Source organism: Macrotis lagotis, chromosome 1 (genome assembly GCF_037893015.1).
Source record: "Macrotis lagotis isolate mMagLag1 chromosome 1, bilby.v1.9.chrom.fasta, whole genome shotgun sequence".
Classification (NCBI taxonomy): domain Eukaryota; kingdom Metazoa; phylum Chordata; class Mammalia; order Peramelemorphia; family Peramelidae; genus Macrotis; species Macrotis lagotis.
The window spans coordinates 250677383-250688841 of NC_133658.1; the positions used below are offsets into that span (position 1 = coordinate 250677383).

At 38.7% G+C, this 11459-nt stretch overlaps 1 long non-coding RNA gene across 1 annotated transcript; it reads left to right on the forward strand.

The window, feature by feature from the left end:
• Positions 1-734: 734 nt before the first annotated feature.
• Positions 735-6469, forward strand: LOC141515819 (uncharacterized). The gene is made up of 2 exons (XR_012476559.1): positions 735-867; positions 6390-6469. It is a non-coding gene; the product is annotated as an uncharacterized LOC141515819 (long non-coding RNA).
• The last annotated feature ends 4990 nt before the right edge of the window (positions 6470-11459 follow it).

Sequence of the window (11459 nt, forward strand, 5' to 3'; positions counted from 1 at the left end):
ATGAGGAAATTGAAGTTCAGAAAGTAGAAGTGACTTGCTCAAGGTCATCCAGTAAGTATATGAGAGAGCCAGGATTCCAGCACTGATCCCAACAATATACGTTGTTCAAACTCTAGAGAGTAGCTGAAAGTCAACTTCCTACAGTTGGAAGGAAACAGGGTCTCCAGGGGGTTGTCCTTTCTGTTTCTTTGAACCCCCAGTCAGATTGATCATGCAATGAAGGAGTGTCACTAAGATGCCTGGACAATCTGTGTAGAGGTTCTCTCCCTTTAAGTCTCTTTGCCTTAGCCAGCAATCTGCCTTCCATGGAGTGTCCAGTATTGGGAATATTTCCAAAGTAGATATCTGGATCAGTTCAATTCAAGGGTTCTAATTAAAGTCCTGAAGAAACTGGAACTAAAAGCTCAAACTCAAGCTCTGACAAAACATCTGGTCTATACCAGTTAATTCAGTCAATCTTTCAGAGAACTGTTCCTTCTACACAATGACATGCAATTTATTAGACTTAAAATTTGGATGAAATTGAAAGGATTTACCCGGCATTTGGTGTTGAGTAGACCTAGACAGATTGACTGTAAGAGGGCAACTAGGTAGTGCCACACCACACAGGCCTGCAATCAGGAAGACTGATTATGAGTTCAAATCTGACCTCAGACACTCACTGTATGACCCTGGGAGGGTCACTTAAAGCTGTTCACCTTAGTTTCCTCATCTGTAAACTGATTTGGAAAAGGAAATAGCAAACAACTCCAGAATCTTGGTCCAGAAAACTCAAAATTGAGTCATGAAGAGTTGAACATAACTGAACGATACCAACAAGCAAATCATTTAACCATACGTTCTGTCTTCCCCTTCAAAGAAGAGATGGTGAGTCAAAAGTCAGAATTTGGTGTGAAATAATTAAAGAGAAACATTGTCATGCAAAGATTCACCTTTCACAAGAAGACACATTGCCTACTGGCAAGTTAGCTATCAGGCCTTGTTCTTTTGTTTTGAGATTATATTACTTAAATCCAAATCTTCAGGACAGAGGGATCCCTCCTTCATCAGAGCTCAGAACCCTCTTTACTCCTATGCACTTGTCACATCCCACAGTATATTTCATTTATCTGTATATATGTTTTATCTGTCCCAGTTACATGTTCCAGGTAAGACATATACATGTGTGACACTCCCACTGGAGGTTAAGCTCCTCTGAGTAGGGGCCATGTCTCAGGCACCTTGGTATTTCTCTCATCACAGACCGCAGTACAAATTAGATATGGTAAATATCATAAAAGTGGAAGGGACTTCAGAGATTATCCAATCCAACCGTTTACTTTTATTTGAATCTCTAAGAGGTTGCGATATGCCCAAGCTCATATAGCTAGTAATGACTATGGAAACATTCCAAATCTTCCCCAAGAGATTCCCCTTGACTAGGATATAAACTCAGGTCCTCTGCCTCTCAATTCAATGCTCTTTCCACTGAACCATACTGCCATCTTCTCTCTAGCTGAGTCAATGAAATGCATTCTTACCTGTAAAAATACAGGTACAAAAGCTTGGTCTTGAGTAACTGCATGCATCTTGGACTTTCTTTATCCAAGCCCTGACAGGGTTGATAGAAACAATGTTCAGAAAAATAAACATGACTCAAAACAATGAACTTACTTGCCTAAGGTAAAGAACAAAGATGGAATTCAAGCTATGCTTTCCAACTACAAATCAAGTGGGTTTCACACTGTATCCCTCAGTCCCTAAGAGAGCAAAAATAATCAGAACTAAAAGTACTTTAGAGAGAAACCCTTCCTTTTTTCTTCAGGTTGTACTGATGTACTACTGAACAATTATTTCTGATTAGACTCAGCTTCCCACCCCAGAATTAAGAGTCATCTCCCTGAGTTCAAATCCAGTCTCAGACATTTAGTAGCTATACAACCCTAGGCAAGTCACCTAATCTTGTTTGCCTCTATTTCCTCATCTGTAAACTGAACTGGAGAAGGAAATGGCAAACCACTCCAGTATCTTTCTTTTTAATTTTTTTAGGTTTTTGCAGGGCAAATGGGGTTGAGTGGCTTGCCGAAGGCCACACAGCTAGGTAATTATTAAGTGTCTGAGACAGGATTTGAACCCAGGTACTCCTGACTTCAAGGCCGGTGCTTTATCCACTACGCCACCTAGCCGCCCCACTCTAGTATCTTTCTTAAGAAAACCCCCAAATGGGTTCGACAAAAATTCAGACATGACTGAACAACAACAACAAAGAAACAAAATTAGTGAAGCAAACTAAGTGATACAATGATGGCAACTGTCAATGCATGCAACATTCTCTTCTCACAGTCCCTACCTCTCTGGTCAAAGAAGGAAGATGTGTTTATGTCTGGATTCCCTATAGTGATCTTTCCCCTTATATATTATTCATCATTGTGTACATAATTCATCTGGTTCTGTTTATTTTACTTGGCATCCATTCATACAAGTCTTTCCATTTCTCAAAATTTCTTACATTCATTATTTCTTACTATACAATAGTATTTCTTTGTAATTATATGCCATATTCTCTTCAGTCTTTCTCTTGATTTTTATAGCCCCCCTCCTTTTAATAGAGGAGGAAACTGAGTCCCAGCAAGAAGTTATTTGCTTATTATAATGTCCATTATAAGTGTCAGAACTAACACTTGAATCCAGGTCTCCTGACTCCAAGTTCTTTCTATTTCAGTATAGCAAAGACACAACAGGAGATGAAGGTAGTATCCAAATGAACCATCCAGGATAGAAACAAGAACCATCCAACCCAATAACAAGGCAGGATAAGAAAAGGGTCCATGACTTGCTTGAATTTGCTATAATGCATTAGACCAGTAAGCTATGTCTAGACAAATATATATAAAGCACTAGATATTTATTAGCTATTTTGACTACTCAGTGAAGTGTGGTTGGAGCCACTGTGTCCAAGGAATCTAATAGAATGCAATAGTGTGTCCTAGGGAAACCAAACTTCATTGGAACCTTCTCTGAGAAACCTCCCCAACACTTTTGTGGTCATGGGAAGGTAGGGCTGGGGGAGGAGGAACCAAAAGCAGGTATACCTACCTGCTTTCATATTGAATAGCTAAGGGTTTCTGTCAATTAGAGAATGGCTGAAGTTATGGTATATGAATGTTATGCAGTGCTATTGCTCTGTAAGAAATCATGAACAGTCAGACTTCAGAAAAATGGAAAAACTTGCATGAACTGATGCTAAGTGAAGTGGACAGAACCAGGAAAACATTGTACTATCGTCAACAACACTGAGAGATGATCAACTATGATGGAGGCAGCTCCTCTCAGCAGTTCAGTGATCAAGGATAATCCTGAGAGGCTTGTTTTGGAAAATGTTATCCATATCCAGAGGAAAAAACTAGAGTCTGAATGCAGAGCAAAGTATATTAGGTTCATTTTTTAAAACTTCTTTTATGGTTTTTCTTCCTTTCTCATAGTTCTAATTTTTCTTTCACAACATGACTAATGTGTAAATATGTTAAACATGATTATACATGTACAACCTATATTATGTTGTTCACTGTTATGGGGAGGGGGATGGAGGTGAGGATGGTAGAAAAATATGGAACTCAAAAGCTTGCAAAAGCATGAATATTGAAAACTGTCTTTACATGTAATTGGAAAAATAATAAAATGAAAAAATAAAAAATTTAAAAAGTGAGAAAAAATAGACAAGGGTTGTATCTACCTAGGATGGCTTGGTCTTAGCAGCATACAGAGGGTGGGAGTTAGGAGTCTCTAAAGAAAGGGCCTTGTAAGCCCCCATTCCTTCCCTTTCGCCCCCTCCCCCCCCTTTCCCCATTTCTCTGCTCTGGAGCACAGACAGGGTGGAATGCACCTCTCCAGAGGTCTGTGAAATCTGGCAATCGACTGCCTCACACATGAGTGAGTGCATAGAAATGAGGCGGGTGTGGAAGCCTGGAAAATCAAGCACTGTGTTAGACGGTGCTGTTTACCTTCACTGGCCACTGAGCCAATTCCTCTGGCAACATCTGCAGGATTCTCTCAGTCAACACAAGAGCCCAAAAGCTGAGGGACCCACATCAATGCTACCCCTCTAGTATGTCAACTCCTCACAGACACCTCCTAAGGGGGCAGGGTAGGGCCTGGGGGCTAATCTTTATTGTATAGAGAAGGAAGAGGAGAATGATAAGGAAAGAGAAAGAAGAGGAGAAGCAAGAAGCAAAGGAGAAAGAAAAATAAGAAATAGGAAGAGGGAAGGAGAAAGCAAAGGAGAAGGAAGAGGATTAGAGTATGAAGGAGGAAGATGAGGGAAGTGGAAGGGAATAAGCATTTATAGAACATCTACAATGAACCCAGAACTGCGCTAGATGCTTTTTACAAATGACTCATTGATCCTCACAAGCACACTAGAAGTATTATCATCCCCATTTTTCAGTTTAGGAAACGGAGGCAAACAGGGGTTAACTGACTTGCCAGTTTCACACAACTAGTTAAGTGTCTGCGGCTAGATTCAAATTCAGGTCTTCTAGACTAGGTCCACAGCTCTATTCACTGTATACCCATTTGCCTCTGCTACCTACTGGCTGTGTGAAACATAGGCACAGTGGCTCCCTGCTCTGGCTCTCAGTTTTCCTATCTATGAAATGGGAGTTGGGGAGGGAAGAGAAGCTGATTAGGCAATGTCTAGGTTCCTTTCAGGTCTATACAAGTACCATCTTGTGAGCCTCACAATGTCTAATGCTTATGAAGTATAAACTCTCCTTATTTTCAATTGTTGGAGTATGTAATTTGCTTTTTTGACTTGGATAAAAAGATTACAATTTAAAAATCTGTCAACTTGTGGAAAAAATGGATCAAATGAAATGATGATCTTAAAGTCTTTTATGATTCTAGAACCTATAGAAATTTAGGTTATTTTGAATTTTGAAAATGGATCTGGACCTGGGGAGAGAAGTCAGGATTTGGCCCTGTCTCTGTATATCTGCTTCAGAAAAGGGACTAGATTGCAGTTTTTCTCCTTCCATCTCTGAAGAGCTGTGGGCTGAGATGCCTGGGCCCCCTAGCCCTTTCCCTCCTTCCTAGGGGTTGTGATGTGTGATGAAGAGGTGGATTCAGCCTTAGGCCAGGCTGATGCTTGCCAAGGATCCCCACAAGCTGTGTAGTCAGGCCATGGTAGTTGGCCTAGACAGGAGAGTTTCTCAGCTGCTGGCCTATCAGGGCCAAATTCCAGCCCCTTGGCCTGATGACAATTCCTTTCTCTAGCTTTTTTTTTTTGCAAGTGGGCCCCTTGTCAGCACAGGTGTTGGTGTGAATTCTTCTTCAATGGGTGTCTGAGAACAGTTCAGGCTACCAAGAATCCCCATACCAGAAGCTCTTGGCAAGGATATTACCAGAGATTTTTTCTATAATAACAACAACAACATATTTTGGGGCCCAACCTATGATTACATTTATGTAAAGAACTCTCCATGAGGAAATTCCATATAGAAAAGCATTTATTCTATAATTAACTTGGGGAACAGTAAGCTGAAGTCATCTGCCCAGGATCACACAGTTAGTATGCATCAGAGGCAGTGGATGGACTTAGCTCAGTCCTGCTAAGAAGAGGTCTTATGGTAGTTCTTCCCAAGAGTTTAAACTTATCTGAGGAGGTCCAGGTCTGTCTTGGCCCAGTTTGAGGTGGTAAGAGTGGTTCAGAAATATAGATCATAGTAGCTTATATGGTTTTATGATCAATTCTAAAATCAGGTGTTGATGTTTGTATCCTTCCTTGATTCAGGTCAGACAGATCTCTGAGTGACATTAGAGTTCCGAGAAGCCTCTGATACTATCCTCTCGGGCTTGGGTACCTGAGGTCTGAATCTAAGGGCAATATTGAAGCCAAAAGTCAAACTAAGATCACCTAACCTTAAGTCTGTTATTCTTTCGACTCTAGAAGGAGTGTGTGTGTGTGTGTGTGTGTGTGTGTCTGTGTCTGTGTCTGTGTCTGTGTGTCGCTATGTGTATCTGTGTGTCAGAGAATGAGAGAGAGAGAGAGAGAGAGAGAGAGAGAGAGAGAGAGAGAGAGAGAGAGAGAGAAATCTGGTCCCTTCTCTGTACCTTCTTCCACCCCCAATTCCTTCTATGAGCTGGTTTCCTTTTTTTTACCTTTTAAGACCCTATCATATATAATGGTAAAGCCGAGAGGGGGAGGTTAAATCTACTAAAATTCCATCATTTAAAAAAATAGAGAACTTAAGGTCTAGACAAGAGAAGGGTCCTTGCTCAGTCAGCAAATTAAAAGAATAGAAATTAAGGAAAGAACAAAATTATAGATCTTTAGAACTAAAAGGGTCATGGGATCATTAAATTTAGAAGTGTAGTGCTAAATATAATAATTTTTTCTTATTCTCATTTTATAGGTGAGGGAAATGAGGACCAAAGAATCTTAGAGAAGATCACAATATCTTAGAACTGTAAACAATAAATTATATATAATTAGGAGCATGAATCTTTTTTCCTTGTTTTGCTTTGTTTTTGCAAGGTAATGGGGTTAAGTGACTTACCCAAGGTCACACAACTAGGTAATCATTAATTGTCTGAGGTCACATTTGAACTCAGGTCCTCCTGACTCCAAGGCTGATGCTCTATCCACCGTCCCTCCTAGCTGCCCAGGAACATGACTTAAGATTCACTTTCACACTGGAAAGACTCGTAGAACTCAATGAGTTCTATAGAATAATTTGGCTATAAATGGCTCAAATGGCTATAAAACTATGCATAACTTTTGACAATTTCTCTACTAGTTCTATATCCCAAAGAGACCAAAGAAAAGGGGGGAAAACTATGTATAGAAAAAAATTACAGAAGTTCTTTTTGTGGTAACAAAGAGTATGAAATTGAGGGGATGCCCATTAATTGGGGAATAGCTTATCAACTTGTGTTAATGATTGTGATGGACTAAAAAATGATGAGGGGAATGGTTTCAGAAAGACTTACATGAACTGATGCAAAGTAAAGTGAATAGAACCAGACAGAACATTGTCTGCAGCAATACTATACAGAAGATCAATCATGAAAGACTTAGCTACTATAATCAAGAAATGATCCAAGACAAATTCCAAAGGACCTATGATGAAAAATGCCATCCTCCTCCGTGGTGAGAAACAATGAACTCTGAGTACAGAATGAAGCATTTTTTTTTTACTTTATTTTTGTGCATATGTGTGTATTACTTTGCAACATGGCTAAAATGGAATTTTTTTGCATAACTTCACATGTATAATCAATATCTTTTTTGATGCCTTCTGAATGGGTGAGGAAGGGACCAGAAGAAGGGAGAGAATTTGGAACTCAGAATTTTAAAAAAATCAATATTTTAAAAAAATTTACATGAATTGCAAAAAATTTAAAGGAAGAAATAAAATTCTTTTTTTTTTAAAAAAAGAACTCTAGTTCTTTTTACAGAAACGTCTAGTTCATTTTACAGATAAAACAGATCCAGTGAGAAAAAAGTGATTTGCCTAAGGATAAATAGTAAAAGAAGATCTAGGATTCAAATTCAGGCTTTCTAGTTCTAAACTAGTGCTCTTTCCAATCCTAATTTCCTCTTTTTACAAATGAAAAAACTGAAGATCAGAAAATAGAAAGTTTTGCCCAAAGTAGTAGAAGAGGGGGATACCACCTACTAACTGAGGCTCTGAATTCCCCTTGGTCATAGGCTTCCACAATTATTCAGCTTCCCTATCATTAGGAAAATAGTTTACAATACTTTTTCAAAAGTATCAAATTATTATTAAAATATATTTCATTATTTATTATCGAACTAAATTATATTGATACTTTTTGTTGCCAAAGAAAAACATATAGCCATGCTCTTCATTTTAAGTATAAAATTATTTTTGTTAATTTAATTATTTCAAATTTAATTTATTTAAGAAATAATTTCTAGTCATTTAGCATTATTCTAAATGAAAGCAATTCTAGTTTAGAGAAAGAAATATCCAAATTAACATAATACCCCCCCCATGCCTAAGATATCTCTCTACTCATAATTAGAAGTGACATTTATAGAGATCTTGAACAAGAAAAAGGTCATAATTGTTAAGCTATAATTTGGGGTAACTATTATAAAACAATAGTCAATCTCCAACTAGAACTATGGAGTCTCTTCCCTGACCACAGTCCTCTTGGACTTAGTGATTAATATCTTAATTCTTTCTGAATTTCTTTTAAAGTCTCTTTGTCAATTGCCATTAGAATAGAGAAGACAATGGTCTGAACTGGACAAGGAGAGGTCCTCTTTGTTTCATCCTAAATCCCCATTCCTGAGGAGGTTCTTTTGTTCTTGACCCATTCCCTACTTTTGTAAAGGGAAAAGTCTGAAAAGGGTTTTAGACTGGAGAAAATCTTATTTCTTAATATTTTCAGTTGAATTATAAAGGAGGTTTTAATACACTTCCACATTGTCCTTACTTAAGAGTAATTTCTGGGGTGGGGAACAGAAGTCCCAAATCCTTCCTGTCTCCAAGTTGAAAATGAAAACCATCTGATTTAGGGACCGCATCTGACGATGTATACAACACCCTGTCCATGTAGTCCCCTGCCTCCTTTCTATGGAGGGTGGTATGTTTGATTATCTGTCCTCTGAGACTTTCATTGGTTTTTTGGGTTATGCCAGGTTTAACTTCCTTTTAATGATCTTTCTGTTTACATTATAATGACCATGGTGCTTTTTGAAATAAGCAACAAGAATAACAAATTCTTTCTTTCTTTCTTTCCCTAGTCGTCCCTTGCAGTGATCCACAGTCTCAATTCTTTGGAAACTTGTTAGAGGGAGAAATATATTTCTCATATATATCCCCCTTCTCTGCTCTAACATTACCTCCATCTTGGAACAGGTCCTTGTCACTTCTAGTTTGGACTTTTCAATAGGCTGCTGGTTGATCTCCCTACCCTAAAACTCTCTCCCCAGTCCAATCTATTCTCCTCTCAGCTGTCAAAACAATCTTCAAAAAAAAAGTGTAGATCTTACTATGTAACCTCCTATTCAATAAATTTGAATGTTATCCTGTTATCTCTAATAATCTCCAACATAAAATCCTTTGTTTGGAATTTGAAGTCCTTTATAACCAGGCCTCTTTCTACCTTCCTAGCTTTCTTACATCTTCATTCCCCACCATACCCCCTTACTCTGCTATACAGAGACACTGGCTGCCTTGCAATTCCTCCCACAAGATTCCATCTCCAACTCTGGGCATTTTCCCTGACTTCCCCATGTCATCATCTCTGTCTCCTACCTTCCCTGGCTTCCTTCCAGTCCCAACTAAAGTCCTGTTTTCTTCAAGAAACCATTTCTGATCTCTCATGAGTGCCTTGATTCCATTATTATCTCTAATTTATCCACTCTCTATCTTTTTAGTACAGCTATTCCTTCCACTTCACAACTTTCCCCATTGTAGTTTTGATATATCATGAGTCAGCATAAGAAATTAAATGAGAATTTTGGGGGGGCATTTTGCAGAAATCATAGACAACATGGAAAGGTCAACAGATGAATTTCTTCTGTGGTACGAAGTGAGAGCCAGAAACTTTTACATGGGTTTTCCAGATGGAGAATGGGGCATGGGAAGTGCTGTGTGCCTACCTCCCATGATGTGGAAGGATAACTGTAGTTGTTTTAGTGTTGTCTCCCTCATTAGACTCAGAATTCCTTGAGTACAAAGATTAGCATTTCCCTTTGTAACTACAGTGCAGTGACTGGCACAAAAATAGGTGCTTTAAAAATGCCTATTGATTAACTAATTTTGGAGTTAGGAAACCTGAGTTCTCACCCTCACTATATGAATTCAGGAAAGTTTTCTCTAGGTCTTAGGTTTCTCCTGTATGAAATGAGGGAATCAGACTAGATGGTCTGGAAGGCATTTTCTATGAATATGAATGAGAATGGAGCCAACATCTTCATGGAGTCCAAGCCTCACTGCTCAGAGGTAAAGACAGACACTGTCACTTAGCAACCAATCCCTACCTTTGCATTGATGTCTCTCATCATCCTCTGTTCTTGTAGCCTCTGTGAGCCCAGGGCTCTTGTGGGATCCCACAGTGCAAACTCTCTCTGACCACCTTGTATCAGGCAGGCAGGAAAATGGCTTGGCGGAGAATCTAACAGCTTTGGTCCTTTCTGAATGAAGAATGAGAGATTCCTGCTCAGTAACTGGGCTTCTCTCCCACCTTCTGCTCTTCCCCTAAAAACTGCCAAAATATTTTTTAAAAAGAAAAAAAAACCATTCCCCAAAGACATTACTAATTTCACTTGACTTTCAGTCATTGCTCTCTGGAATCCTGATACAAGGTTTCAAGTAAGTGGACTCTGTTCCCTAGTAAGCTTTTCACAAAACTAACAAGATCAATTCTTTTTCCTTTGGGTTTCATCAGTTGTGGACTGTACCTAGAGTTAAGTCTTGAATTCAAATTCTGACTCTTGCCGTTTATTACCCATACAACTTAATGCAAATTGATTTACATCTCTTAGTTTGATGGAATCACAGATTTAGAATGACCTTAGGTGTCATCTAGTCTGACCCTCTCTTTTAATAGAGAGGGAAACTGAGAGTCACAGAGATCAAGTGATTTGCCTAGATCTAGCTCCTCTAATTTTAATGCCAGCATTATTTAATAATACCATACATGCCTCAACTTTCTCAACTGTAAAATGATAATACTTAAACTGCCTTACCTCATGAGGCTATTACGAGGAAAGAGCTTTATCAACCTTAAAGATCTGAAGAAATGAGAGTTTTGACTATTACTTTTATTTATTATTTTATCAGCTAGTACTTTTAAGCATCTTTGATTTCACCAATGTGAGAACTTCATCAGGGAATGTTAAAAATCTTATGTGTTTTTGGAGACTGTTTCAATAATTGCTATTGATTAAAGAAAAACTTTACATGGTGAGGTTCATCATCACTCTAGTGATCAGCTTCTCTGAATTGAACTAGGCTGATCATTGAATCCCAGATACACAGCTTATCACTGATCACAACATTAAAGTCCTTCCTGCTTAGTAGGATCTGCCAAAGCTGGAATTTCACCTTCAGAGCCAATAAGAGGTCAGAATGCCCTGAGGCATTCAAATAACCACTCCCTCCTCTTCTTCCTCCTCCTTTTTTTCTTATTCCTTCTTTCTTCCTCCTTCTTATTCCTTTTTTCATCATCTCTTCTTCCTTCTTCCTTCTCCTTATTTTTTTCTCCTTTTTCCTTCATCATCTCTTCTTCCTTCTTTCCTCTTCATTTTCATCATTTCTTCTTTCATCTTTCTTATATCTTCTTCTCCTTCTTTCTTCTTCTTCATCATCATCCTTTTCTTCTTCCTTCCTCCTCCTCCTTTTGTTCTTTTTCCTCTCCCTCCTTTCCCCTTCTCCTTTTTTTCCTCCTTCTATGGTGACTGGATGACACCGTGGATAGCACACTGGACTTGGAGACCCAAATTC